Consider the following 7,158-nt stretch of genomic DNA (forward strand, 5'->3'; position numbering starts at 1 on the left):
ATTTTTTTATTGGGGATTTTGGTATGTATATCATGTAATGTCACAATTTGGCTTGGGTTTTAGGATAAATCTGACCTCAGAGAGTAAGTTAGAAAGTACTCCCTCTTCTGTTTTCTGAGATGATTGAGAGTTGGTATTGTTTCGTGTTGAAATGCCTGGCAGAACCCACCAGTGAAACCACCTGGGTCTAGTGCTTTATTAAACTAGCTTTTTTTTTTTTTTTTTAACTTTATTAAAACACTGAGTTTACTTCACAATATATATATATATATTTTACTTTATTTAAAATACTGAGTTTATTTCACGTGTATATTTTTGTCTCCCCACCATTTCCATGTGTCTGACCACTGCTACTACTATGTCCTATCATAACATTCCATACATACTTAGAACCAAGCAAAGGGTGGAGTTCCATCTTTAAAAACTAAACAGGCATTTTGGGCAACACATTCTTGGCAAAGGAACCTGGACATTTTCAGACATGGTAGGGAAAGTTCTCACTCTGCATTATAAAAAAGGACAGCCAGATATCAACTGTTACAGAAATGAAATAAGACGGAAATTTTTAACAAACTGTTTAAACTATTTTCTTAACGAGACTTCCTCCACTGCCAGAGATTTTGAATAGCCTCTTGGTCAGTCATCCGGAAACAATTCTTCACATAATTGATGAATTTGGCTTCCACCTTGGGAAGGGAACCACCTTTTCCCATACTTGCTTGCATTTTTGCTTTAATATCTTCTACAGAACTAGGTCCTTTCAGTGTTTTACCCTATTTTTTGAAGGATTCTTGACCTTTTGATCTTGGTGTTGATGGTTTTGAGTCTTTTCCACTCTGGTTTTATTTTTGTGCATTTTTAGCTGGAGTGTTCCGTATAGATTTCTTCACTGGAACTGTTCCTTCAGTTTCATCATCATCAAAATAATCATCATCATCATTTTCATCATCATTATCATCATCATCATCTTTATCTGCAGCAAGCTGTACTTTTTTCCGTGGAATCTTATTATCACTTGCAGGGGCAGACCGCTTTCCTGATATACTTATGAGTTTCTCACATCTTCTTCCTATTCATCATCTGACTGTGCATCTTCCTCCACAGCTACTAAGTACTGTCCACTAATATGCACAGGCCCTGAGCCACACTTCTACCGTAAGACCGCTGGTGGCGTTATTTCAAAGCCCCCAAAGGAGATCATTGGCTGTACAGATATTTTCAAAGTAGCCAGTGTGACTTTAATTGGGCTACCTTCATAAGTCATTGCCTCTGCTTCAACAATGTGCAAGTCATCCTTGGCACCAGCTCTTAAACTGACCATTCTTAGTGATAACTGGTGCTCATTTTCAACATTATCCACCTTAAAGTGATAATCAGCTTTTAGTTCACAACTGAAGAGATTGTTTTGGGGTCTCAGAGGGCTCGTGTCCATATCCATCGACTCCTCCATGGGGGGATGGTGCACACTTAGGTGAGAGAGAAGAAGGGTGGAGATAAATGGGTTGCTACTAGTTAAAACAGCTGTGCAGGATGGAATCACACCAGGGCTAAATGCAAGATTTTTAATGAATAATTCTAAGTGCTTAATCTCAGTGTGACACTGTAGGATCAGCACTGGACTGCTTAAACACTAGGTCAGCCATTCAAACCCACCAGCTCTTCCTTGATAACCCTATACAGGGTCGAACTGATTTGATGGTAGGTAACAGCGACAATATGTAAAGGGCAATACCAGTTATGCACTTCTCCTGTGTAAGTTATATTAATCTTAAAAGGAATTGATTTATCTGAGTTATCAGATTTGTGGGCAAGATTTTTTGAGTTATTATTTACATACAGGGAGGCTTCATAAAGTTCATGTAAAAATTTTTTCCAGAAGAAAAATTTTAAACCATTTATTATGAATTGAATGAAGGTTTACAAAGAAGATAATCAGTCCACATTCATTGAATCATACATCCTGCTTCATCCAATGATTTCAAGCCCCTCCCTGCAACAACAGTCTTCTGCTTCCCTTGTGGCTCTCCATTTATATCGTATATTTCACAAAGGAGCAAAGCAAAAGTATTTGATATACACATACAAAACAAAATAATATCTATTCATTTAGAGGTTCCAAGGGCACATTCTGCATGCCAGCCTCCTGTTCACAGACACACAGCCTTATTCAGTCCATGGGCCTAGAGCCCACAGCTGTTCTGTCTCTCCAAGTCACTGTCTCTGCTGTTGCCACTTTTCTAGGTAGGGAGCCCACACTCTACTCATGCTCTTCCTTCTTGATGGTCTGTTCCTGAAATGAAAGATGAACTATTCTTCCCTTTTAGTTACACATCATCTACAATTAGAGTTGTGACAATCACAATGAATCCTGCTAACAACTACTCACAATTGAATCATAAAATCCTATCAGAATCATCCCCTACCCCCTTTCACCAGTTCCATCCGGAAAAGAGGAAAGCTATTCGGTGGGGATTCTACTTTACCCTCCTCATCCTGAAACAAAGCACACTAAGAAAACTTGTAAACGAGACACTTCATGTCTTTATAGCCGGCCCTCTTAATTTTGATAGCCAATGTCTAAATTGCCCTAAATTGTCCTTGTCAACCCAGTGCACTGAGGAAATAAGCTTGTTCCTTAGTATGAAGACTCCTTCCATTCTGGTTGGAATTTTGAGCAATGGCATTCATAAGCAAAGGTCCTGTTCATCAAATTGTAATATAAAATGTCTTTATCTTCATCTGATTGAGTTCTGGTCAGCTAGCCATCCAAGCTAGGCCAAATGGGTTCAAGTTTGGGAGTTCATGCACCCACACCTCCCTGCACTTCAGACCAGCTGGCTACTTCATTCTCAGTTCTAGCCCCTCGGGGGCTAGTTCATGGCCTAAGGATTCAGAAGTTCACACATCTCCCTAAACTTCAGATTAGCCAGCCCTTACTCTTCTCTCTCATCAAGGTCAACGGATATTAGCGGAACATGGTCAGACTCAGCTCATGTCTTCATTGCTGCATTTTCCCCACTTGCACTCACAAGTAGACCCAGGTGGTCACCAGTAACCATACTAAACTGCTTACAGTTTCCCTTTAAGTTTCAGTCCTAGAACAGGGCTTTCCCTGATGTGCTGACTTTTCTTGCTTTGATGCCTCCATAGCAAACAGCTTATTTGATATTCTAACAAACAGGCTTTTTTTTTTTTTTACCTCTAAGTCTTTTTTTGAATAAGAATCTTCTGTTCTTCCAGCAGTTCTGGATTGTTCTACATGCTTTTTCAAGTGAGGATGCCCCAACTCAGAAGGTTCTTGGTGGGGCTCAGGATACTCTATCAAGGCTTAAAAAGCCTATTTCCTTGGGCAAATTCTAACTCCTCTTTTAGCAGATCCAATCAGTTATAGGTTAAAGATGGGTTTTTAAGTTTTCTGTAATCCTAATTCCCAATATTCATTTCTATTTCAATCACACATAAGGAGTCCTGGTGTGGTGCTGTAGGAAAAGCACTGGACTGCAAGGTTGGTTTGAACTTCAAGATTAGTGGTTCAGACTTATCAGCTGTTCCTCAGAAACCCTATACAGGGTGGCTATTGGTCAGAACAGACTTGGCACTTAACAACAACATTACACATAAATGTCTATTTTAATATAGTAGTTAAGGGAAACCAATATTCATAAGACAGTAAGACAGTCAAACACATTAAACACTTTCTCCCTCTTTTATCCATTCAGCCTATGTCTCAATCCATGTATCTACTCACAGAACACTGTTCCACGATTGTGTATAAATCACCATTTACCTCTATCCCTAAGTCTTCCCCTAGCTTCATTGTTCTTCTGTCACCCTCCCTCTTCTTACGCATTGCCCTTCCTGTCATCTGAGCTAACATGTGTTTACCCTTTAGCAATAAATTACTCTCCCCTCCCTATCACCCCAAGTAACCATCAAAAAAGATTTCATTTAGTATGGAAACCTTTTCTGAAGTTTTTACAGTAATGGTCTTATACTATATTTGTCATTTTGTGATTAATTAATTTCACTTAGCATAATGTCCTCAAGGTTCCTCCATGTAATGAAGTGTTTTGCAGCTTCATTATTCTTCAGTGAAGAATAGCATAGTATTCCATTGTGTGTGTACCAAAGTTTGTTTATCCATTCTTCTATTGGTGGGCACTTCGGCTGTTTCCATCTTTTTGCTATTGTGCATCGTGCTGTGATGAACATTGTTATGCATTGTTGTACTTGTGTCCTGGCTTGTATTTCCTATGACTATATGCCAAGTAGAGGGATTTCTGGGTCATATGGTATTTCTATTTACAACTTTCTGAGGAAATGTCATACCGTTTTCCAGAGTAGTTGAACCATTTCACAGTCCTACCAGCAATGTAGGAGGATGAGGATCCCAGTCTCTCCACACCCTTGCCAGCATTTGTTATTTTCTGTTTTTTTTTTTTGGAACTTTGCTGTTAATGCTGGTGTGAGATGATATCTCATTGTTATTTTGATTTGCAACTCTCTAATGGCTAATGATCGTGAACATTTCTTCATATGTTTGTTGTCCGCCTGAATGTTTTCTTTGGTGAAGTATCTGTTCATGTATAAATACCCATTTATTATTGGTTTATTTGTCTTTTCCTTGTAGAGGTGCTGCAATTTTCTCTAAATTTTTTAGATTAGTCTCTTGTCTGATATATCATTGCAAAAAACTTTTTCTCAATTTGTGAGCTCCCTTTTTACTTTTTCAGTGAAATCTTTTGCGGACATAAGTTTCTAATTTTTAGGAAGTCCCAGTCATTTATTTTGTCTTCTACTCTTTGTGTGTTTTTCACAATGTTTGATAGTGTATGTATGCAATGTATTGTTGTTGTTGTTAAGAGCCATTGAGTGGTTTCTGACCCATAGCGACCCTGCACAGGGTTTCCAAGGTGCGACTGGTGAGCTTGAACCACCGACCTTGTGGTTCAAATGACTTACAGTACAGCTCATTAACTCACAGCACCACACCAGGACTCCAAGCCATGTATTAGAGCCCCTAAATGTGTCCTTGTCTTTCATTAATGATCTTTATAGTTCTAGGTTTTACATTTAGGTCCTTAATCCATGTTGAGTTTTTTTGTGTTATTTGTTTGATATGGTGTGAGGTATGGGTCTTATTTTATTCTTTTGCAAATTGACTTCTAGTTTTGCTACCACTATTTGTTGAAGAGACTATCTCTCCCCATTTAATGTGTTTCAGTCCTTTATCAAAGTCAGTTGACTGTATGTGGATGGATTTACTTTTGGATTCTCAATTCTGTTACACTGATTTATGTGTCTTTCATTGTATCAGTACCAGGCTCTGTTGACCACTGTAGCTGGGTAGCAAATTTTGAGATAAGGGAGTGAGAGGCCTCTAACTTTGTTCTTCTTAAGTAGGGCTTTGCTTTCCTTTCCATTTAAACTTTGTGATCATTTTTCCATTTCTTCAAAGAATGTTGTTGGAATCTGGATTGGGATTAGGTTATCTATCTGTAGATTGCTTTGGGTTGTTGTTTTTAGGTGCCGTCAAGTCAGTATCCACTGATAGCGACCCTATGAACAACGGAACAAAACACTGCCCAGTCCTGGGCCAACCTCACAATTGTTGCCACACTTGACTCCATTGATGCTGCCACTTTGCCAGTCCACCTCACTGGGGGTCTTCCTCTTTTTCTCTGACCCTCCACTTTTCCAAACATGATATCCTTCTCCAGTGACTCATCCCTTCTGAAAATATGTCCAAAGTATGAGAGATGAAATTTGCTCATCCTTGGCCTCCAAGGAGCACTCTGACTGCACTTCTTCCAACACAGATCTGTTGGTTCTTTTAGCAGCCCATGGGACTTTCAATATTCTCCTCCAACACCATAACTCAAATGTATCAATTCTTCTATGGTCTTCCTTATTCACTGTCCAGCTTTTGCGTGTGTATGAGTCTATTGAATATATGGCTTGGGTCAGGCACACCTTAGTCCTCAAGCTGACATCTTTGCTCTTCAACATTTTAAAAAGGTCTTGAGCAGCAGATTTGCCAAATGCAATAAGTCATTTGATTTCTTGACTGCTGCTTCCATGAATGTTGATAGTTGATCCAAGAAGAATAAAGTCCTTGTCAACTTCAATCCTTAAATATTTCAAGTCAAGGCTTGAAATTTTTATTCACTTCCCTTTTGGTTCCCTAACTACAGGTTTTTGCACATGTGACTTTGTCTTCTCAAGCTGTCTTTGGAAATTTTCTATCCAGCTCTTTCAACTCATTTCTTCCAATGACTTATTTATTGCATATACCTTTTTTAAACAACATAAAAGATGACTATATATATATATGTTGCTGCTGCTGTTGTTGTTGTTGAGTGCCGTTGAATCAATTCCGACCCATAATGACCCTGTATAGGGTTTCCAAGGAGCATCTGGTGAGCTTGAACCAACAACCTTGTAGTTCACAGTGCTTTGCAGTCTGGTGTATTAACCCACAATGTCACACCAGGACTCTCTCTCTGTCTCTGTCTCTCTCTCTCTATATATATATGTATATATATACATGCATAGATATGTAAGTATATGAATCCATATCTATGGAACAGAGCTTTTTTTTTATTTACCAAAATTGTACCCTTTTCTTGTGTATCTCTTAGTGTCTTTAAACCTTGGTCATGTTGTTCTGACTTCACCCATATTTGGTCTTGCCTTTTCCAACAACAAAAACAGTAAGTGTCTACTATCTAGAAAGTAATTTTCCCTTTTTATCTCTTCCATCCCTGTTAATCATCAAAGAGCTTTGCTTTCTGTGTGTATAGCTGTTAACTTTTTCTAATAGTGGTAGCTTACAATAGTTGTCTTTTTGTGATTAACTTATTTCACTTAGTGTAATATCCTCCAGATTCATCCATGTTATTAGATGATTTCCTCATTATTCTTTATAGTTGTGTAGTATTTCATTTTATGTATATAGCACAATTTGTTTAGCCATTCATCCATGGATAAGCACTTAGGTAGTTTCAATCTTTTTGCTAATGTGAGTAATACTTCAATAAATATGTTGCTGGTTTTAGTTGCCTTCATGTGGGTTCTGACTCATAATGATCCAGTGCACAACAGAATGCAGCACTACTCAGTCCTGCGCCATCCTCACGATTATTGTTGAGCCCACTG

The 7,158-nt window shown here is 38.5% G+C and overlaps 1 pseudogene; it reads right to left on the reverse strand.

The window, feature by feature from the left end:
* Nucleotides 1–582: 582 nt before the first annotated feature.
* Nucleotides 583–1,450, reverse strand: LOC102833940 (annotated as a pseudogene).
* Between the last annotated feature and the right edge of the window lie 5,708 nt (nt 1,451–7,158).

Source organism: Chrysochloris asiatica, unplaced genomic scaffold (genome assembly GCF_000296735.1).
Source record: "Chrysochloris asiatica unplaced genomic scaffold, ChrAsi1.0 scaffold00006, whole genome shotgun sequence".
Taxonomy (NCBI): Eukaryota; Metazoa; Chordata; class Mammalia; order Afrosoricida; family Chrysochloridae; genus Chrysochloris; species Chrysochloris asiatica.